The 24,488-nt window shown below is 39.4% G+C and overlaps 1 long non-coding RNA gene across 1 annotated transcript; it reads left to right on the top strand.

Annotated features, from left to right (window-relative positions):
- The first annotated feature begins 3,580 nt into the window (after positions 1 to 3,580).
- On the top strand, positions 3,581 to 22,937 carry LOC116660448. The gene is made up of 3 exons (XR_004315977.1): positions 3,581 to 3,590; positions 13,769 to 13,773; positions 22,853 to 22,937. It is a non-coding gene; the product is annotated as an uncharacterized LOC116660448 (long non-coding RNA).
- Positions 22,938 to 24,488: the final 1,551 nt, after the last annotated feature.

The raw sequence follows: 24,488 nt of genomic DNA on the forward strand, positions 1-24,488 counted from the left end.
CACACGGGTTCAGATGACCCATTTGGCACAATCTGGAAACCCTAAAGGTTTATAAAGGGAAGCAAATAAATGGAATCCTCTGCAAGTTAAAGTAAATATGATTTACAGGAATAGCCTTAGTGACCGACGTCATACTATGTGAGGCGGGTACACACTGTACCAACTGGACACATTGGTAGATGAGGTCTGCCTGAGTATCATTTCAATTCTGTTTTTCAAATAGTCTATCACAGGCACAGAATACTCCATGGTGACAGGTATAATGGGTCTGAATTTTTCCCACGAGATAATTTCACAGGCATTTTCGCAATAACTGTACTCGTTTGCTACTGGCAGACTTGACAACAAAGACAAGTAACACACATTTTCTTAAGACGCACATCTCATATATTCATTTGTGTGAATAATCATACATACCACCTGCAGATAACCATAAATCTTTTCAAAGATTAAATGCACCTGGAGCTGCCTTACACCTGTAATTGCTTGGTAAAATGAAGTACGTCATACTCAATGTTGACCTGATGACAGTGGTTGGCGTTTGTGTTCTTAAAGTCATATATGTCCTGTGGATGTTTGAGATACTGAGTTAGATGGACTGAAACCAAACATGTGGTGGAAAGTGAAGCATTGAGACAATCCTCCACTTTCACTTGAAACTAAAAACAAATTTTTGACTTTGTAATTGAGTTAAAGTGTCAGGAGACTGATTTTTCAGATCCCATAATTACTCGATTTTTCTTCTTAATATACTTTCTCTTTAAAGACATAATCTAAGAGTATGAGAATATATTGTGGAGGACATTCAAGTTTGTATCAGCCTTGGTGTCTATGTGGCTCCCGTGAGTTCACTCCCGATTTTCCACACCAGTGCCTTCAGATCTCTTCCATTTCACCTTAAGAGGGGGTGACCTGGGACAAGTTCCAAGTCTGAGTTATCCCAGGCCCCCATTCAGTGTATTTAGAGAAGGAAACCTGGTTAAGTGAAAAATCCTGAGGACAAAAAGTCATCAAAGGGCAGCACATAGAACAAGATGTTAGTATGTGAGTGGGAGGATCAGAACTCCTACTAGTTTGGTTTTGATAATAAAGGAGGGTGAGATAAAGTAAACATGGAGGTCATTCCTTTTGATCCACTAGGTGCCTCCCATCTTTCTTGAATATCTGAAGCGGATTCTTTCCTGATTTGCTGAACTTTCAGTGTCTAGTTAGAATGAATTCAAACTTTATTATCTGTTTCCTCTATCTGGTTATATTTGAGGCTCTAATTCTATTTCTAGTCAACATGTTGGCAATCATCAACTTAAGACTAATTAAGAGTGAAATAATTCCCAGACATCCTGCTACAGTGGAATCTGCCTTTTTTCAGTTATTTATAGAGAGTCTCAATTTATTTTTTATAAAGTAATTAATCTAATCAATGCCCATCTTTTCTGTCCCTGTTTAATTTAACTCAACAGACGTTTATCAAGAGCGTGTTTTGTGCTGGTCAAGGTGTGACAGTATCACTCAGGTAAGGATTAGAGTTAGGGTCCTGGAGGTTTGTAGCTTACAGCTGGGAAGAATTGTAGAAATCACCTGGCCCATGGGTCCTCACTTTACAGAGGATGCAACTTCTTGGCAAACTAGAAATTTCATACATAGAAAGTAAGTTAAGATCAGGTGACCCACTCCAAATTACAATTTATCATTTGCTCTCTTTCAAAGTATTATATGTAAAATTTGCAGACACTAACTAATACATATAAAATAGATAAACGAGTTTATGTTGTATAGCACAGGGAACCATACTGAATATCTTGTAGTATCCTATGGTGAAAAAGAGTATGAATATATATATATATTCCTGTATGACTGAAATATTGCGCTGTACACCAGAAATTGACATAACATTGTAAACTGACTATACTTCAATAAATATATATATATATATATAATAAAATGTAAATCTGAAAAAAAAAAAAACCCAAAGTATTGTATGTACTTTAAATGGAAGTTTGAGTTCCTCCTAAACCATCATTCCAAGGGAATGAGAAAGGGAAAATTTAGAATTAGAAATTTTGGTATAGCTTTTCCGTCCTTCCCAGGACAGAAGAGCCCAACTCCCACCTCCCCAGAGGAAGTGGAAAGATAGTAACCCGGCTTCCCTCCAGAGGTGTTTGCAGATGAGCTCAGACACTGCTTGACGCCGCTTGGCTGGCCCTGCTCTTCTACCCAAACTTGTCTTCAGCACCTGGCATGGCTCAGCCCTGGAGGATTGTAGATGTTTTCATCACTGAAAAATAGTTGGACTCCAAAGGGTTTAAAGGAACAGATAATGCAACATTCACAACTGCACATACATTTTCTAATACATTCAGTTCCAGGTGTATATTCCAAGGCAAACCTTTTTTTTTTTTTTCATGAGAGCTCATAATCACATCATTGGATGCAATGGGAACAAAGGAATTTTTGAATTTTGACTATACTGAGAAACACATGAATATAGTTATTCTTTTAAACCATATGGATAATTGTCTTATAAAAACTTCAAATGGGGTATAATCTATGAAAATATTGAATCACTATATTGTATGTATAAAACTAATATAATATTGTAAATCAACTATACTTCAATAAAAAGATAAAATAATTCATATAGATAAACAGAGAATTTGGAAGGAAAGAGATCCTTATGTTATGAGTGGTTGTCTCTGACTGTTGAGTTTATGGGTGATTTTTCCTTGAGATTTTGCTTATTTCTGTGATTGTTTTCAATGAATACATAATCAGGAGGAAAAAATTTAAATCATGTTTCTTAATCTGTCAAGAGCATACAGATGTAGAGACAAGAATATAGATGTTCTTTGTGCAGTGTTTATAATTAGGACAAAGACAAAATAAACAAGCAAACTAAATGGTTAAAAAGGGTTGAAGACAATGGAATGGAATACTAATGCCTATTGATAGAGATTAGTTAAAACCAGTGGAAGCCTTTGAGCCTGTGAAAAAGGATATTGTGTATTTGTACATATTTCATGGGGAAATGTGATAAATGTTATATAACTGGATTTATACTATGAACCCATCTATACTAGAAAGCACTGAAAGGATATACAGTTGACCCTTGAACAATGTGGGTGTTAGGGTGCCCACCCGCAACACACAAAAATAACTAATAGTGTAAGTATAACTTATAGTCAGCCCTCTTGCATCCTTGGCTCCTCTGCTTCTGCTGATTCAACCAACCTCCAATCCTGAAGTACTACAGTATTTCCTATTGAAAACAAATCCGTGTATAAGTGGATCCATGCAATGCAAATCCATACTGTTCGAGAGTCAAGTGTACTAAACTCTTAAAAGTATTGTTTTAGTCCAAGGGAGAGATTATAAGGAAAATATACATTTCTTATGTATATGCTGTATTAGTATTAGCATTGCCATAACAAAAATACCGAAGATTGGGTGGCTTAAACAGCAGAATTATATTTCTCACAATTCTGGAGGCTAGAAAGGTGTCAGCAGATTTGGTGTCTTCTGAGTCCTCTCTCCCTGCCTCACAGATGGCTGCCTTCTTCCTCTGGGTCTTCACACAGGAGTCCTTGGTCTGGGTGGTATCTGTGTCCCAGTCTCCTTTCTTATAAAGACACCAGTCCAACTGGACTAGGACCCACCCTGAAGACTTTATTTTAACTTAATCATCTCTTCTTTAAAGATGTTATCTCCAAATACAGTTCCATCCTGAGGTACTAGTGTTAGGTCTTCAATGTATGAATTTGGGGAATTGAGGTAGATAGAGGCAAGGTGCAGTTCAGTTCATAACATATACTTTAGTATTTTCTTAAATTTTTTTCTATAAAAATGTATGAATTTTACAACCAGAAAACAACATTACTCAAAGAAATAAACATTGTATTCCTGCCTTCCAAGAGGAGATGGGATCCGGATGATGGTTCTTACCTGGGCTAATATTTTCTTATGACTGGGCTTGTGATTTTATTATTTACTTAATTTTACAATCGTTATCATTTTACATGTTCTTTAAATATGGGTCCACCAAGATTCTATTTTTTCTAAATATTAAAGTCCTGTGTCACTGTGGAAGGTGAAAGTAGATAAAATGGCATCAGTTGAATGAACTTAGAGAATGTGACTTCTTATCCTTGAGCACATGAGGATGATAAACTCACATGTACTCTGGATTACTTTGAGTGAATCTGTTTTGATGCCACTGAGGAACAGGAGGAAGAGAGGTAAAATATTTGAGTTTGAGTATTAGACCTGTAATTTACAGTCTCCATCAAGTTTTACTATTGATCTGTTTCACTGCATAATGTTTATGTATTCTGTTGCATTTGCTGTATTATGTTGCATAAATAGAAAAACTATTTCCATGAGTAGAGAAAGCAAAGAATAATTTCTTTTAAAATCCTAGGAAAAGCTACAGTAATAGAATTTGAACATTAAATTTTGCTATATGCAATCTCTGTCTCCTATTGAATAAATTGAGTATTTATGTATGTATTTATACAAATTTAACCCTAAATACTAGATGAGAAAAGACCCAGCTATAGATTTTATCTTCAATGAGTCTGCAATGAAGTTGAAAAGGAACAGATAAAAATAAAACCGTGACTAATATAAGGTAGTGAGTAAGTAATGGTAAATTATGGCTGGTGTAGTAGGTCTAAGAATACATGAATCAATGTGGACTTCTAGAGGGACATACTGGGAAGGAGCTGCAACTAGGCCCCAGCCTTGGTGGACTGACAAAGCTGTTTAGCATAGGGAACTATATTCAATATCTTACAATAACTTATAATGATAAAGAATATGGAAAAGAATATATGTATATGTATAACTGAATCACTATGGTATACACCAGAAACTAACACAACATTGTAAATCAACTATACTTCAATTTTAAAAAAAAGTTCTTTTAAGATAATAAATAGAAGGAAGAAAGTAGGACATCCCAGACAAGCCCATAATATGGGGATGAGGTAGGGACAATGGTAAGGAGAAAGCTGCACTTTTAGAACAACTGGTACATCAACCTGATTGGAGTGAGAGAGAATGAATATGACATAAAAAAAACAATGCTGAATAAATGGGTTAGTGCTAAGTTACAGAGAACCACGAAAGCAACACACGGAAGTTTGGAACTGACCCAATTTGACAACTGGAGCCATTTTTTATTTCCTCTTAGTGGAAAGATAACATTAAAATAGCAGTTGAAGGAGACTCATCTGGCGGACAGAAGATTCTCAGAGAAGACAACCAGGCTGCTTTAGGTGAGTTGAGAGGAAGGATGGTTTTAAGAGATATTTCAAAGGAAGAAATGCCCATGATATAATAAAAAAAGACACTTGTTTGACCCAACCTGGTTCCTGATCTTTGTAGCCCTCCCCTTCCCCAAAGATGGGGCCATTTAAATCTCAACCTGATCCCAGTTTCCAGAACCTATCCTAAGCTAAGAAATCAAACACTTCTTAGCTTCCAGACCCACACTCAGTGATTCAGGTTCTATTCCTCAGGGTGTCCAAGTTTGATTACTAGGCTTCTTACTTCTTAAAATTGAGCTTTTGACTTGAGCCTTTCTTAGAATTTTTTACCTACTAGGATTGGTTCCTGCCTTATTATTGTCAGTTGTGTTTTTCTTGAAATTAAAAAAAAAAAAAAAAAAGAAAATCTGAAAAGACATAAGCCAAAATGATAAATACGATTTTCTGAATAGTAAAATTATCCTTTCTTTTTATTTCATTTTGCTTTTCCAAGTTATTCAAATGATGAAGCATGTAGACCTTTTTTAATGCAAAAGTAAATAAAGAAAAGAAAATTAAAATCCATATCTTAAAAAGAAAAATAATTGGCTAATATGAGTTGCCTATGGTACCAAAGTTGATGTCATTGTCCTGATAAGAAACACATCGTGTCACAGGAAATAAAAAAGAAACTCATTTCCAGCTTATGGGGGGAAAGGGTGTGGTCATTGCTTCATTCTTTCAAATTCGGGGAATCCATCCACATTCTCAGTTCTCACCCTAAAGTGGAAATAATGATTTCTGTGTAAGTGCAGCCACACGGAGCCATAGAATAAGGCTGTGTGCCCTGGGAAGACAGGGTGGCATATAATACTCACTTCTCCACAGGCAGCACAAAACTGTTTGGACCAGATCTGACAACCAACTCCTGATGGTTACATCTAGGCCAGGCACAGAATGGGAACCGGTCCTTAGAAGACTTCTGTTAAGATCTGGCCTAAAAATATTTTTCTTCTCTGGTTTCAGAGGATGTCCAGGTCTCCAATGAGGAGAACTCTGATGACATATACAGGTCTTCACGTTTGAACTCTGACCACTGAGCTGAGGGGAGTCAATGACCTGAGAAGACATGGATTGTACATTATTAGCCCCCATTCCAATTAACCCTACATCCTCCCAGAGAGAATGGCACCCCAGTTCGGCAGTGATGGGATTGGCTCCTGGGTGTAGGAAGGCAATCTCTCATCCCCCAGAAGAAGTCCAGTCAGAGAGGGCTCCTCATCCCCTAAGCTAGCAGTTCTTAACCCAAGGCACAGCTCAAAATCACTTAAGGAGCATGAAAAATATACCCCTGTCTTGGCTTCGCTTGTTTCAATTAAGTCAAAAGTCTCTGATGGGGGAGGGTATAGCTTAGTGGTAGAGCACATGCTTAGCACACACAAGGTCCTGGGTTCAATCCTCAGTTCCTCTATTTAAAAACACAAAAACAAAAACAAAACCCTCTGAGAATCTGGCCCAAGCATCAGTGTTGGTTTTTGTTTGTTTTTAACATCCCATGATCAAGAATCACCAGCGTAAGCAATCAAGATCTTTCAAGGAACAGAATAAAACCAATGTAGTAACTGAGCTAATATTGCATCTAAAAATCTCCAGTGTTCAAGAGAATGCTGCCAGAGTAACAACTCCCTGGAAGCTCTCCTTGGTACCCCATGAGACTTGTTTGCCCTGGGGCCATAACTCCTGCTGACTGCTGTATCCATGAAGGATGCTAGCCCATATGCCCTGAGACCACAGTTCCACCACTCTAACTTGTGCTAATCTGCTCGTCACCATCTGTGACTGGATGTAGTGCACACAGACACACTTCCATCTGAGTTCCTCAGGAAACCTCTGAACTAAATGTTGTTATAGGGGAGGGTACAGCTCAGTGGTACAGTGCATGCCTGGCATGCACTGAGGTCCTGGGTTCAATCCCCAGTACCTCCGTTTAAAAAATAAATAAACCTAATTACCCCAAAAAGAGAAAAGAATTTTAATAAAAAGATGTTGTTGGGTTTGTTTTTTTCCCCCAGATACAAACTTTTCCTTTCTACAACCTCATCTTTTCAATCTGATGTTTTCTGTATATAATTATATTTTGTCATGTTTGTTCGGCCCAGAATCATTGCTCCGTGAAGATCTTTGCTCCGCTTTACTGGCTCCAAAATGAATCTAACTTGTCTGGACGCTTAGCCGTTGTCATCACTCTGTCACCTTTAAAATCACCAATATTAATGTCACTGCGACACAACATTGAGGAGTATAAAATAAAATCTTTGTAGAGCTCATTTAAATTCTTTCAAAGCAAATTCTTAGTTATCTTACCCATTGAGATCTCTCGCATCTTCTCTGTAAAGTGTCGGCTAATTCTCTTTATAAAGTTCCAGACAGTGAATACAGGCTTTTCTTTTTTTTCTTTTTTTTGGGGGGGTGGGGGTGGGGGAGGTGATAATTAGGTTTACTTATTTACTTATTTTTAGAGGAGTAACTGGGGATTGAACCCAGGACTTTGTGCATGCTAAGCATGCGCTCTCTCTCTATATCTTAATCTCTGTAGACCTTATTTTCCTCATCTTTAAAATGAGGAGGTTGGACAAGATAATCAAGTCCCATCTAGTTCTTTGACTTTGTGACTCATTTCTACAACTTATTTATTCCCTGATCGATGACTGCCAACCCCAAACAATACACATTTGGTATTGTGTTTAACAAAACATATGTACCCATCAGACATGATACATTCTTTTGAAAACCAAAAGGGGAGGGGCTGCTTCTTTCTAATAAAATTAAAGAGCTTGTTTCAAGTTCTCATTCTATTAATAAGTCATGTAACCTTGGGCAAGGTGCCAGGGTGACTCAGTTTCCATATTTGTCAGTGTTTAAAACCACGACCATTTATCTCAAAAAGTGTTTCAACTTTTGAAGTATCTATGACTGAAATGGTTAAAAAAAAAAAAAGTCTGGGAGTCATTTCAAAATAACGTGGGGGGCTAGAGAGGATAAAAGCAGTTTGAATCTAGAAGGAACAGGACAGTCCATGTGCTGAAATTGCTCACGTTGGTGGTTTATTTTCTATTAAGTGATTATAAAGATAAAATGTTCAAAACCTCTGAAAAGTTAAAAAAGAAAACTTTAAAATCTTTACCAGTGCAAGATCTTTGTACTTATGTGTGAGCTAATCCAGGTATTTTTATCTTCCATGACTTCCTGACATTGGAAACTGGCTAAATAATGTGGGTTTTTTTTTTTTCTAATGCAAACCATTCTAAATTGAAAAACAGACCTTAACTGAAGTGTAACAGTACTTCACTTCTGAAGAATAACATATAGCTTTTAAGTAAACTCACCTAGATCATCTAATTTAATCTTCATAAACAAATCTTTGACAGGAAACGCAGCTCTTGCAATTCCATTTTTAATTCAGTTTTTTTCTTTTTTTTTTTTTGGTGAGGGGGTGATAATGAGGTTGATTTTTTAATTAATTCGTGCTAAGTACTTGAGCTATACCCTCCCCCGGGCGATTCTATTTTTCAGATAAGAAAGCCGATTCAGTTTTTTTTTTTAACTTGTCTTTTGTAACCTAGAAGCTCAGCATCATTAATCTGACTTACATGTGGATAATATTAGGGTATATTTTTTTCCACACCTGTTGTCGTCGTCAGCTGCATCATGAATGTGTTTAAGAAACATGCCCACAGGCTTTCTTGCTGCTGGAGAAGTAGGTCTCAATCCACACCAAACTGGAAAATCATGTTATAACCGTACCAACTTGTGTGCAATCTAACTTGAGAAAAGGCTAATTGTAAATATCTCCAAAGGAATTTGGTTCTGAAAGAATGTGGAAAAATGGACAGGAGCAGCAGGACCAGGGCTTCTTTAGGGAGGCATTCTGTGGCTGGTTTCTGTGTGGAGAGACCAGGGAGAGTCGTAAGGCCCCAGGGAGTTTCCAGGGGTGATGACCGACCATCTCCTCCTCCTCTTCCCACAAAATAGAAGTGGGGATTTCTTCCATTGCTGAATAGTCATGAGGACTTCCCCCAGGCTCCTTAAGAGAAGGCACCGAAGTGGGGATCCCCACTCTTGGGGGCTCCTGAAACTTCCTTTAGGCTGAGCTTCTCGACTCAGGCTGCATTTGAAAAACACTGACAGAGTGAATACAATACTGATCTTTGGGACCTATCCCAGGTCAATTAAATCAGCCTGGCTGGAGGTGAGGGTGGGGCCTGGGCTTAGGTAGTTTTTGAGCCTTCTGGGTGATGTTAACACCAGTAGCAGTAGATCAAGTGTCTGCTTGATCACCACAAAGGCCTCTGCACCCCACTTCCATAATTCAGACAAACTGGAAAGTATGAAGATTCGGGGTTTGACAGCTTTTTTCTATCCTATCTTTCAATAGCCCTCCATCCCCTCTCATGTACCCAGTGGTCTGATGTTCTACTTGGTTCTGCCTCCCCCCTGTATCTTCTTTCTTACGGACGTCAGTTCATGAGAACTGACTGGGAACCTGTTCACATTTAAACATATGAAACTGATCATCTAAAATAATTATTCTCTTAGGGGCATCGACAGAACACGTAATGAGACTTATCCACATGGTAGTATAAAGCCAAAGGAATGAAGCTTTAATTCACCAAGGACAACGGGCGTTGGTGGGGGGCCCCCAATGTCACCTCCTCCACTCCTCCCATGCTTAGGAAACATAGCGTCTGTTTGGCCAGAAGAAGCCTGCTTCATTGCCCTGCTGGTCATAAATCCCAGGGCTTCTCTTGACATGACTGTGTCTTGGTTGGGTCCCCGCAGGAGCAGCCTCCTTGTAAAACCTAAAAGAAGTGGAGAAATGAGGGGGAAAGAAGACCGCACAACACATTGACACCCAAAGACATTCTGTACGACTTGCAAGGTGATCAGAAAGCAGAATACTTCTGTTATGACAGGAACCAGCTTTCCTATCCCTGAAAAATAATAATGCACCCTGAGAAAACATGGGGAGATAGACTATAATTCAAGAGTAAGGAAGCAAATAAATGTTTAGCTAAATCCTACTTAACACTGTGATGAACAGTCAAAACCAAACTGTGTGCAGCTTGTGTGGTTTGAATTGAAGCTGATAGATCAGTGAGAGTGTGAAGTATGAGTCATTTCGGGCTCTCAGGATGTTTCACTGCCGAGTGGGCACTGCTGTGCGAGCAATAAAGGTTTAAAGCAACCCAAACAGCAAAAGCCCCTCGGTCATCACAACCTATTTACATCAAAATCAGTTGTACTGTGTTTGTATCCTCCGGGAAAGTCATGGCAGAACAAATAATGAGACTTCTGTGCATATGGCTTAGCAGTTATCAGAAGAAACCCAAAAGTCATCCTTTTTGAGTGGCTGGTTTAAAATATTTATTTATTAAATGCAACCAATGTCTGAGCCCAGATTGCTTATTAAATATTTAGTCCAAGATTTTAAATATTGACAAGGCGACCTAATTATAAATGACATACAAATAATGAGGGAAATCTAGCTACGTTGCCAACTTGCCCGAAATCTGAATCATGTTTCTGTTAACATGTTATCAGAGAAGGTGAGTGGGAAAGAGATATTGCAGGTAAATGATACTCTGTCCTAAGACCTAGCATGTGACCGATGAGTGGTTGTCATGGTAAAGGATGAAAAGAGAACAAACAAGAAATTGCTACAAATACATTAAACTTACAAAAACTTTTCCAGACCTGACTTTATGAAACAGAAGCAGCACCAGCCAAGACATTTTTAGATGGTCCTTTTGTGGTGAAAATAATTTGAGGTTATTCTATTCTTAGAACTTTGGAAAGAATCTGTTGACATATGGCTCTAACAAATTACAAACACCCCCAAATTTTTGTTAGGAAAACATACTGCCAACTGTGAAATGTGTGGCTTATTATACTTGGGAAATGTTCATATAGTAATTTAATAATAATCATAGCAATACTTCTAACTTCTGACTATTCTATAAATACTATTTATCCTAACTTGTTGGATAATTCTCACTGGAGGCTTCAGATTTACTTTAATAATAATGATGATGATGATGGCATCTAAAGTCATACAACTGCATCCATGTGCCCAGGATCATGTGCAGTATCTCATAAAATCATCATTCTTTCCATTTTGCCTTTGAGGAATCAAGAGGCCCTGAGAAGTTAAGTGACTTGCGCAATCAAGGCCACTGTACTCAGGCAGCAGATTTCAGTTCCAGACTGGTCTCTTTTGCATGCCTTTACCCTTAACCACTATGCTCTGTGGTGTCTGCCTACAGAACTTCATCAGCAAAGCAAGACAATACAGACTAGGTAGGCTGTACATTGGAAAGTATAGACGTGAACATTTATGTCAAATGTGCAAATATTTCTCCAGCAGTTTCTACCATTTAGTAGCATTTTTTATTTTGTGGAAGACACATTAAAATGAGCAAAATACACTTTATGTTACAAAAGAAAATCTTTACAACTTCAAGGAGAGCAAAGATGTCTTAGGACACAAAAGGCTCAGATAATAAAAGAAAAAGTTCATAAGTTGGACTTTATCAAAATTTTTAAAGGATTGTATCTTTTCTTCAAAAGACACCATTAAGAAAATGAAAAGTACTCTGTGTGCTGGGAGAAAATACATGTAGTACAAGTAGCTGATAAGGGTCCTGTGTCCAGAACAGGGAACTTTTACAACTCACTAAGAAAACAATAACCCAGTTAGAAACATGAGCAAGTGATTTCCGCAGATACTTTCCCAAAGAAGATATATGGATGGCTGATAAGCAAATGAAAAGACATTTAACACCGTGAGTCATAGAGAAATGCAAATTAAAACCACAAGGAGATACCACCACACACCCACCAGAATAGCTAAAAGTAAAAAGACTGAAAATATCAAGTGTTACCAAGGATGTAGAGTACCTAGAACTCTCATACACTGCTGGTGGAAATGTAAAATGGTACCATAATTTTGGAAAACAATTTAGCAGTTTCTTATAAAGTTAAATAAATAGATACTGATCATAGGATCCAGGAATTCTGAGTATTTACCCAAGGAAACTGAAAATATATCCATGCGCAGTTTTATACACAAATGTTTTATTAGTATTTATTCAACTTTACTCATAAGAGTCCCAACTTGGAAATAATTCAAACAGCTATTAACTAGCGAATTAAGAACAAGTTGTGGTACATCCTTAAAATGAAATACTAATCAAAAATAAAAAGGAATGAATTACTGATACATGCAACAGGATGAATTAATCTCAAAAAATTTATGTTGAGTGAAAGACAACAGATACAAAAGGGTACATACTGTAGCAATTCCATTTACATGAAATTCTAGAAAAGGCAACTACAATCTACGGTGATCTGCATCATCTGTTTTTCTCCTCTACTGGATCTTTCCCATTAGAATTAAACATGTTGTTCTTTCTCTCACTTCCTCCCACCCCGTCTTTAAAAAAAAGCACATCAGCTGTTGCCTGGGGCCAGGATTGGGGAGATAAGTTTACTGCGAAGAAAGGGGAAAAGGAAAATTTTGACCTGATGGAAATGTTTTCCATCTTGATTGTGGTAGTAGTTATATGGGTATAAATTTGTCAGACTCATCAAATGCACAATTAAAATAATGAGTATTTTGAATTATATCATATATACGTTCATATACATATATAAATGTTAGAAAATAGTATAGAGAAAAACAAAGTAATGGAGGATGGAGAGTGCATGAGAATGTAGTGTTGGTGGTATTTTTAAATAAGTAGAAGCAAGAAGACCAATTAGGGGGTTACAGTAATAATCCAGGGGAGAGATGATGGTGATTTAGGTAGACCATAATGTCAGCAATGGGGACAGTGAGAAGTGGTCAGATTTGCATAGATCTTGAAGGCAGAGACAACAGAATTTGTTCATGACTTGTATCGGGGGTATGAGTAAAAGCGGGGAGTCAAACATGTGTCCTAGACCTTAAACTTGAGCAATTCTCAGATAGCACTGAAATGAGAGGGATCTTCATGGAGAGGTTTTCAGGGAAAGACCAGGGATTCACTTGGAGACATGTTAAGTTTGAGATGCATGTTAGACATCCAAGTAGAGATGAATCTAGGGCAGACAGGAGAATTCTAGACTGAAAATATAGCTTTGGAAGTCATTAGCATGTAAATGGTGTTTAAAGCACAAGACTGGATGAACTCTTAATGAAAGTAGAGAGAAAAGAAAAGAGTTCAAAAGACTGAGTATGTAGCATTTCAATGTCAGGAAGCCAAAGAGGTGAAGAGGAATCAGCACAGAGACTGACAAGGAGGGACCAGTGAGCTAGGAGGAAAGCCAGGAGCGTGCGTTTTCCTAGAGGCCCAGGGGAGAAGGGTTTTTGAAGAGGACATGAACGACTGTGCTAAATGCTGCTGAACGGTCAGGTAGGTTGAGGACTGAGAACTGACCATTGGCTTTGACAATGTGATGGTCAACGGTTACCTTGACAAGTGCAGTTTTGGTAAAGTAAGAGGGTGAACGCCTCACTGGAGAGGGTTTAACTGAGAATGTGAGGAAAGTAACTGGAGGCAGTAGTAGAGAAAACTTTCAAAGAACTTCTGTTAGAGTGGGGAGAAGTGAAACAGCACAAGAGCCATTGTGAAAAGGGAGGAAAAAGAACAGATTTGGGAGACATAGAAGAAATAACAGGGTTGATGCTGACGGGAATGGTCCAGGAGAAAGGAAAGACTGATGATGTGGGAAAGAGAAGGGATAACTGCTGGAACGACATCCTTGAACAGGCAAGAGGGGATGGGGGTGTAGCAGGGAAAAACAAATCTGCCTCCATATTAGATCTGTTCCTTTGGCTCTAACCCTGTGCTCTGTTTCCTGTGCTTAATCATGCTAGTTCTGCACCTTTTGTATAAGAATGTTGCCTAGAGCCTGAAATAGACAGGAAAGCCCATTTTCAAAGCTCTGACCTTTAAGGGTATAACACTTTCCCATCCATATAAAGATAAAAAGTTGCAGAATGGAAAATAACCTTTGTCTTGTTAAAGGTTTACAGGGACACCATGACCCGACCAATGTGGACAGCTCCAAGAAAAAAGGATTCTGACACCAAGAATTTTGCAACAACCAACCACACCCCTTCCCCTTTATAGTATAAAAGAGCCTCAATTCTGACTTGGGTAAGATGGTTCTCCAGGGTGTCAGTCCCCCATCTTCTCGGTCTGCTGGCTTTCCAAATGAAGTCTTTATTCCTTGCCCCAATACTTCATCTCCCAATTTATTGGCCTGTCATGCAGCAAGCAGAGTGAGTTTGGACTCGGTAATAAGAGTGAGTGGCAGGTAGACCATAATCTGAGGAACATAAGACAGGAAAGGACCCTGGTCCTCAGACTTTTGATGGCAGAAATGTTGTGACTCTCTGGGTGCCCCAGTGCAGCTCTGGCTCAAGATCTTCCAGATGTGGACCATTTGTAGATTTAAAAAAAAACCTCCCCTTGCCCAAGTGAATGCCTGTGGACCATATTTGCTGTGACCTCTCACCTCACTACGACCCTGGCTCTCAATGCTACAAATCCTCTTGCCAAGTTTCTAAAGGTTGCAAACACTCTTCTCCAGTTTATGGGATGTGACTTTTCCTTAAAAGTAGCAAATACATTTCTTTTTCACCGAATTTTGACATTTGCACATTTGATGGATGTTGCATTATTCTTCCGAATAGTTTCTGGCAGGATGAAACTGAGTGAGCTTATTTTAGCTCTCTCTCTTGTTTTTCCTGTGGCATTTTCACTTATGCCAGCCCCGCTAAGAAATGAGGCATAGTGGTGAGCGGCTGCTGTGGAACTGGTAGGCTGTGTTCCTAATCCAGGAGTGAGGTCAGGGAGCAGTCCTGCAGAGTCCACAAAAACCACAAAGTTAAAAAAAATTTTTTTTGTAAACAAAGCCACTCAAAAAACAACAAGAGTTACATAAAGGCTCAAACCAGTCAGTTATATAATCCGAGATGGAGTAAAACAATTTTGAGCAAAAGAGTCCAAGGTATATATTGTAGGATGAAGCCCTAAGACCTATACCTAATCAGCTTAACCCCTGTAGTTATGCCTTGACTGCCAGAAACATAAATATTTTGAAAGTCTTTGACAGTTTTATTATTCTAAGAGTGTGCTTCTAGTTTCCATGTGATAGAATTGAATTGACACACCTACTGCTATAATTACCTTTCTATCTCTGGTTACTCTGCATGAAAAAATGGTTATGTGAATCCATTCAAAAACTTTGATGACCACCTTCTATGTGTTAGGCATGGCGCTAGCCAGTGGGGATTTTAAAATGGTGAAGGCAAGCTCCCTGCTTTTAAGGATATCGCTGTCAAGTTGGGTAGACAAACAGGAGAGTTGCAACATAGTGTGGTCAATGCCAACACATTTGAAAGTGATTGGATAGGTTGTTAGAAGAGTAGAAAAGCCATCTAGGGGAGATGTGGGAGCTGAGGGGCTGCTGGGAGTTTCCCAGATAATGGGGACACGAGAAACCAAGCAGGCGACAAGGAGATGAATGGGGAAACCAAAGCTGTTCAACACCAGTGCCCCATGCGTTAGGATGCTGGGATAGTGAGACTTGGTCGACCAAGGCCAACAGCAGCCGGCCTTGAATGCCACGTGAAGGCACCAAGCGGGTGACGAGCACCTGCTGAAGCTTTCAGCGGGAGAGTCACTTGGCTGGATCTTTATTTTAGATGAATTTCCCGTGAAGGAATTTTCTCCCAAAAGCTGACTCTAAATCAAGGATTTGAGTTCAAGTGATTTTTTTTTTTAAGGAAACAATTCCAGAAGGAACTAGTAAGAAAGTAGGTGAAACGAGATAAAGAAAAGTAAGAAGTCAAGCCCAGGAGCAGTTTCAAGTCAAGGCCTAGGCCCAGCCTGATTCTACTCAGAGCTCTGGAGTATAAATTGTGCCTCAGCATTCGCCCCACCTCGAGGCAAGAAGCTGGGCTTTTGCACTCCCACCCCCGTGCACTGTCCCCTGGACCACGCTGGGGGAAATGAGGGCTCTTGGGCAGTTCCTGTTCTCGCTGTGGGCTAGGCCGTTCCATTACTAAAGGACAGCCTTCCTTCCTTTACAGTACCAGCAAAACACACAGGACCTGGGGACAAACAAACAGAACTGGTGAAACTGATGAGAGCAATTTGAGCAGGGCACCAGGAGTGTCCACAGGGGATGACACTGGCATAAAGTGGGACTTCAGGGTTTTTTTTTTTTTCTTACTATTTTTAAAATAAGTAATATATTCAATAGCTAGCACTCACCCTTAACCCCATTCCTAAATCTTCCCCCATCCCTGACTGCCATTTGACTTCTCAATGAGTGGTGACATCATTTCCATCCTTGGGCTAACTAAAGGGATAAAGGACAAGGTGATAATCAGGGATGAGGGGAGGCTGACTAGAGTACACATTAACTGGCGATGAAGAACAGTGATTCTTTTAAAATAGAGTCAAACCTCTCCAACTTGCAATATTCCCAAATAAAAGAGTATGTGATAAAAATAACCCTTATCTGGCTTGAGATAGGAAGTCAGGTAGGAGGGTGTTGCAGTTTCCAGCTGAGAGAGGACGAGAGCCTGAACCAGGGTTGAAGAGGAGCCAATGGATTCAGGAAAGATCTAGCCCCTTAAAGAAGCTGAACTGATTAAATGTTAGCCATGAATCAAGGAAGATCCTCTGGTTTTTATCCTGTGTGTCAGGGTGGGTAGAAATGTCATTAAACGAAACAGAAAAACAGAATAAAAAGAACCAGTTTGCGATGAGGAGACGATGATGATCTCACAGCATCTTTTTTTTTCTTTTTTGTTTGTTTTTGTTTTGGGGGATAATTAGGTTTATTTATTTACTTATTTATTTCTAAATTCTTATTATTTTTTAATGAAGGTATTGGAGATTGAATCCAGGACCTCGTGCATACTAAGCAGGCACTCCACCACTGAGCTATACCCTCCCCCTCATCACATCTTATTCTTACACATTTTGGTATTCTCACATTGAGACCCAAGCCATCTATACCCACATAGTTTGCCGTCTCCATTAACATGACACGACTGTTCAACCATCTGCATCAGTAGAACTTGACTATTCCAAGAAACCCTTGCCCATGAAAATGAAGTTCCAAATAGCTTCTTCATTACAGGAATTTCCCTCAAATCTGTCTATCTGAACCATAAACTGCTCAGCTAGTCCTCAGTGGAGTAAATCACCCCTTCTTGGTAAATAGATATTTACAGAGTTTCCTTTTGAAGGGGTGCTAACCTGTTATCCTGTCTCAGTTTGGCCCTAGTGTTTTGTGATGTGTATGTGATGAGATTATCTGCAGTGACATTGAAGGTTTCTTTTCTAAACTATGTTAGGGTTTTGAAGTAATCTCTGACTTTTAAGGGCCGAAGAATATTAACTTATCTTCTTAGTTTTATTGTAACCAGGATCTCAGAAGTGACAAGTTATTTGGTTGACATGGTCAGAACAGAGTTGCCTTTTAAATAACCAGAGCTTTTAAATGATTCTGAACCTCTTAGAATTACAGTGTTTACATATTACAGTACAAGAGGAGTGTGTGGGATATACAAACACACTAGCTTTCTAAAAAAAAGAACAAAACCCACTCTAATTTTGGTGGGGCTTTAGTATAAAATGCATATATTTTATGATGAGTCTGGTGTTGAGAAATTGGAATTAGAATATATATTTTAGTACCTTAGGTCCTCTTCTTACAACATAGTCAAAATAAAATGAAGAGACTCTGAGTTAATAAAGTGTGTGCTATTCATGTTTTTGGTGCTTGAATGGAATTGAGAAAGTTAATGCATATGAGATCTCATCCCCAAAGAACCATTTTATACCCTTTAAAGGACGGAAAATAATTCAAAAGCAAAGCTAAACTTTACTCTAATTTCGCAGCAGAGAAGATGCACGATTCAGTTATATAAAACAACAGAGTTTGAATGCAGGCATTTAAATGTAAGATCAGCTAACATAAATTCAAGCCCTCCTCCTGGTTTCTCTAAGAAAAATCGATTACATCAGGTAGGTAAAGCAATCCAGTGGGGACTAAAAAAGTTCCAAAATATCAGTTTTCTTCCTCCCAATGGCAGTTCCAGGGGTGACCTAGGGCAGGGAAGGGGAGGACTTTAGTTCCTCACGATCTCCCCTTCTCCAAAGTCATTTATCAAAACCAAACAAATCTACAAGCCCAGGCTATGCTTGTTGGGCCACACAGCTTCAAGACAAGCTCTCCAGTCCGTCTTGCCCAGTCCACTGCTGTCCCTAAACCGTGCTTTACAGGAATTCTGGAATCTTCACTGCTTCTCACGCAACTAGCTTTGGTAGGCAGGGCCCTCTGTTCTTGCGGCACCTCATTAACATCTTGTTGTAAAGAGTCATCTCTTTGACCTTGATGTTTTCCCAGAAAAGTGAATTATTTATTTCCCCTTATATCCACATATGCTGCGCAGAAGCCACTCATTTATCTGCCATGTTTTATTAAGGATACCAGATGTTCCTGCAGTAATTTTTAGGTATCACACCATCTGACAACAGAGGAAAAACAGACCTTCAACTAAATGTACACAGAGAATTCATATGTCTTCGTGAATTAGATTTATTTTCTGAGACATTGGCATACAGAGGCTGAGAAGTACCCAATTATACCTCCTAAAATGTAAATAACATTTATTTATTCACATACCTTCCCTCCCCTCCCTGCCCCCCCCCAACCCAGCATTCCCCCTTGCCTACTGTTCCCCCGACCCAGGAGTTACTGAAAGCTATTAAAACTTACAGTTTTACTGTCTATGTATCTGTTAAGTCAGGCTTTTGGACAATAGTTTGCTTTGATTCTCCCGATGTCTGCACAGGCCAAGCTAATTAGTCATTAGCATTTATGTGCTGCTAATTACCACCCGTGAGAAGACGCCAGCACCGCGCGCTGTTGCAATTTGTTTTGTGGGTTGGAGAGGTGGTTTGACTCCCTTTCCTATTATATCCTCAGAACAGACTCGTCCAAGTGGCGTCATAGATTTGAAGTGGCATTTCACTTTCAGCAAAGGATATTCTTCCTCCCACTTGGACATTTTCATGCTAAAACAGCCCACTTGTCAAAACGCTTCGCTATTGTGGTGACAGATATTACGTGATACGCGGCGAGGTAGAAAGCTGGCATCTGACATCTTTTAGCTGCACGGGCACACATGTCAATATGCCGTAAAACGCAGACACTTTCCCATAGACTCTGGATAAACACTTCTTGCTGAGCCTTTGCTGTATCAATTTGGAACAGATGGGTTGCTGTTTTTTCTGATGTATTATGACAAGCAGCAGCAACTACTAATCATAGCACCGAGATCTAATGCTGTTCTTTTTCGATGTCACCAGTTAAGTCACTGTTCTGCTCTTGAACAGAGAGCTAAAAAAAAAAAAAAGAAAGAAGGAAAAAGAAAGAAGAGGAAAAGGAAGATTAGTTGATGGTCCTTGAGGAGAATGAGTCTTTGGCCTTTGGACTTAGGATTTTTTTCTCCTTTTCTCATGCTTTCAGAGCTGGGTCTGCACACTGCCATCTGTAACAGAATTCTGGAAATTTCCTAGGCCCCTACCTTTGAATCCAGGTATCTGGGTAGTGTCTTAAGAGGGCAGGGAGGGTTCAAGACCTGGTTTAGCCACAGCCAAATAGGACCTGATGTTCCCATCAGCACCGTCAGCCTTTAAAATCCTTCACTCTTGGCACAGAAGCTACAGTTGTCCTTTTCTGCCTCCACATGCTGCCATCCAAAGGCCTGTGGATTCGTTTTAACCTGATTTTATTTATACAAAAATGTTGGCGTTGTGGGGAGGGGGATAGACTGAGCTCTCCTGTGTGGGTGAGCCCACAGCTCGACCCCATGTGGCAGGCCTGGGTCACACGTGCCACCTAGGGATCCCTGGCACCTCGGATCAAGCGTATCGAATTTCCAGAGAGTTCCATCATCTGACTGGGTAGTGGAGGGTGGTTTCGGGAACCAGGGTGCCAGAAAAAGGGATCAAAGTTAGCTTAGAATGTCCCCGTGAACTTCCAAAAGCAACACTGCCTGGCCTTCTCACAAAGTCCACTTTCATAGCGAGGGGGCCCCCTTCACCCCCGGGCTCAGTGCGAGGTTCATGGGGATGTCCAGGTTTGTTTGCTTTTGAAAGAGAGTGTAAAATGACTTCATTTCTTTAGTGATAGTCACACCGCTTCCAAGCTGGCTGAGAGATATGGAATTCACGGAGTGTGAAATGGGCCTCTGTGGGTCCAAGGGGGTGAAGGAAAACCACAGAGCCATTCAGTGCCCTGAAGGCTCTATTCACAGATAGTGGAAAGGAAGGAGCGTGTTCCAGACCCAGGAGGGGCGGCCTCTCGCCTCACGACTAAGTCGCAGGAAACAGAAACAGCTAACCTGGGAATTCCACGACCTTAACATTCCTTATTAATATCTAGCATGCAAAAATTCCACTTGGGATTTAGAAATCATGTCCTAGCAGAAAATGTGAAATATAAGTGCAGTGTTCATCGTGTGGCATCTGAAGTCAAACACTCACACTCCAGCTGCCTCTGTCACTTGCTTGCTGTGTGACTTTGGAAAGTTACTTAAATTTGGCTTCCTCATCTATAAAATGAGGATAATGATAGTATCCATGATACAGGGTTATTGTGAGAATCAAATGAAATATGATATGTAAAAAATACTCAGCAGCGTCAGACACAGCACAAATGATGCACAAATATAAATATTATTATTCTTTAGCTCAATAGATCTGGGTATGGGGAAGAAATGGTAAAGACAGAAAGGAGTAGGATTTATGTATGACCATGGTTCCCTTTAAAGACTTTTCCCTAAAGGTATTATCTTGAGGATTCAGAAAATTCAACCTATCCCAAAAGGGTATTGAGAATTTCTTTGCATTCTTTCTGCCCGATGAAATCTGACATTTACTTTTACGTTATCAATTCAAGTTTATAGGGACTTTTATATATCCCTATTCATTTTACCCAGAAGCAGGCTACATTGTCCCCAGATAATGCCTTAGGACAGCGGTCTAGAAGAAGTAATACTGTAGCTGGGAGTACTGACAGAGAGGTTAGTTCTTTTTCTCCTTTAGTTAGTTTTTTTTTTTTCTTCAATAAATGGTGTAACTATCTAGTAAAGCAGTCATGTATAAATATTAAGTAATATTGGTAAAGCTGTATGTTTAAATAAATATAGAAAAAAGCCATTCTCAGTTTCTTAAATGTAATAAAATCCAGTTTGATTTAATCTTAGTTTTGTCTCCAGGCTTAGGGAGAACCTTTCTTTCTGCTCACTGTAAATCCTTATCTTTAGATAATAAAGGATCAGCAGTTTTATTCTGATAAATATCCAGTAATAGTAGGTAGCCCAGAAAATAGTCTTACAACAGGTTCCTTAAGCAAGGGGGGAAAGATTTGATAATCAGATATATTTTCTTTTAGAGTCAAATATTCAAATTTTATCCTGAGTACAAATCTTTTCAATTTCAAAAAGAAACAACTTGACACAACATTATAAAATGACTATAACTCAATAAAAAAAAGTTAAAAAAAAGAAGCAAAAATGGGGGAAAAATACAGAAAATTCAGAAGCAACTTAAAAATCCCTTGCCTTTATTTACCATCCTTGTAAAACAATTAGTTATCTGTTCACACTCAACGGAAAAACAAGAAGTAGGCTTACTAATGCTCTTTTTGTTTTTAGAATACCTGGCAGCAGTTTTGTCTTTCCTAGTGTCTCCTCTGCTTTTTCAGTTTTCTAACTCCTCATTCTATTTTAAAAGAGGAGAGATTTTTTTTTTAATTTTCAAATTTTTATCTATAATTTTTAAAATTTTTATTGAAGTATAGCTGATTTACAAAGTTGTGTTAGCTTCAGATGTACAGCAAAGTGATTCAGTTATACATATACATATATATTCTTTTTCAGATACTTTTCCATTATGGGTAATTACATATTGAATATACTTCCCTGTGCTATTCAGCAGGTCCTTGCTGTTTACCTATTTTATATGTAGTAGTGTGTGTATGTTAACCCCAAACTCCTAATTTATCCTTCTCTTCTCCTTTCCCCTTTGGTAATCGTAGTTTGTTTCCTGTGTCTGTGAATTTGCTTCTGTTTTGTAAATAAGTTTACTTTTAGATACCACATATAAGTAGTGTTATATCAAATTTGTCTTTCTGTCTGACTTACTTCAATTTAATAATCTCCAGGTCCATCTATGTTGCTGCAAATGGTATTATTTCATTCTTTTTTATGGCTGAGTAGTATTCTGGGTGTGTGGGTGTGTGTGTGTGTGTGTGCATATATATATATATACGCACACACACACACATATATTATACATATGTGTATATATATACACCACATCTTCTTTATTCATCTATTGATGGACATTTGGGTGTTTCCATGTCTTGGCTATTGTTTATAGTGCTGCTCTGAACACTGGGGTGCATGTATCTTTTCGAGTTAGAGTTTCCTCTGGATATATGCCCAGGAGTGGGATTGTTGGATCATATGGTAGTTCTGTTTTTAGTTTTTAAGGAACCTGCATACTGTTCGCTGTAGTGATTGCACCAACTTATATTCCCACCAACCCAACAAGGAGGGGCCCCTTTTCTCCACACCAAAAAAGAGAGGAGACTTAACAACAAAACAAAACCAAACCAAACCAAGTAGTACCTCTTCATACAATGGTAGAAGAGAGCAGACCATATTTTATTTTCTAATGAAATATCTTTCCACCTCAGTGCATGTAGGCCTCTACTTTTATATCCAGTTCATGTCTGGGCATTTCTGTAAATGTGTTTGAAGATCAGATTGTGAAAATGGAAAATCAGATTCACTTGTTGTGATGTTGAATAGTGGCCCCCAAGGGTGTCCACATCCTAATGTCCAGAACCTGCAAATACGTTACTTAACACGGCAGAAGGAATGTTGTGACTATGATTAAATTAAGGATCTTGAGCTGGGGAGATTATTCTGGATTATCCTGGTGGACCCAATGTAATCATAAGGGTCCTAATGAGAAGGAGGCAGGATATCAGAGAAGAAAGGAGACGCCACTGGCTTTGAAGATGGAAGAAGGGGCCTCTAGAAGCTGAAAAAGTTAAGGAAACCGATTGTCCCCGAGAGCGTCCAGAAAGAACGCAGCCCAGCAAACCCATTAGACTTCTGACCTACAGAACTGTGAGCTAATGTATTTGTCATGTTTAAGTGATTACATGTGTAGTAATTTGTTACAGTAGTAATAGGAAATTAATACACGTGTTATATGGGGGCAGTGGGTTCTAGAGGAATAAAATATGATATGAAATTCCTTAATGATAATTCCCACTTTTGCTGCCACTTTCAGAAACAGAACAGTTCTGGACAGGTAAGAATCTTCACAGGTTCCTCGGTCCCACGATGGGAGGTGGAGGGACATGTGTAATGACAGGGACCCAGTCAGCTGTCCCCTGTCACCCCAGGGCTTCAGGAAGTTAAGGTTACCAAAGCAACCCCCAGTTCTCTCTGCCCTCTCGTGCCCACTGGCTCTCATCCTGCAGTCTTTAGACCACAGGTAATTCTGATTGCTAACCTGCCCCATGCAGATGTCAGGGGGATGGATGTGAAAGGAGTCTGTCTTACTCTGCCACCTCAGCCAAGCAGGGCTCTGGTCCACTGTCCCCCAAGTGCATATAGCTGTCAGCTGACAAACACTTAGCTGATGGTCGAGCAACCCTGCCCCTGCTCCATGCTCACCGTTGAGAACGGTTAGGAGGGAGAGAGGGGCAGGACAAGGGGATGCTACCTGCCCTGCGTGTGTTCCTTGGTGAGCCAACAAGTGGGAGGACCCAGAGATGCGGGTGGCAAGCAGGGTGGTGGTGAAGGGGAGGGCAGAGGCAAGACCAGAGTCCTGCCCATCAAGGACTTTAAAACAAAGTTACATACTTGTTTCCACACTCACCCTGAATTTCTGCTCAAAGAGTAATAAAAAGTGATCTAAAGAACCAGTTTGGAAAGTCCAGGGAACAAAGGCACGATTCACTTCATGTAGTTTGGAGTTACCCCAATCTGCTTCCTACCTGACGAACTTAATATCTAACATGGACTTCATCACTTTCAATATAGAGATGAACTTGATAACCTTTAATAAAGATAGGGTGTTGGAGTAGATA

Source organism: Camelus ferus, chromosome 29 (genome assembly GCF_009834535.1).
Source record: "Camelus ferus isolate YT-003-E chromosome 29, BCGSAC_Cfer_1.0, whole genome shotgun sequence".
NCBI lineage: Eukaryota > Metazoa > Chordata > Mammalia > Artiodactyla > Camelidae > Camelus > Camelus ferus.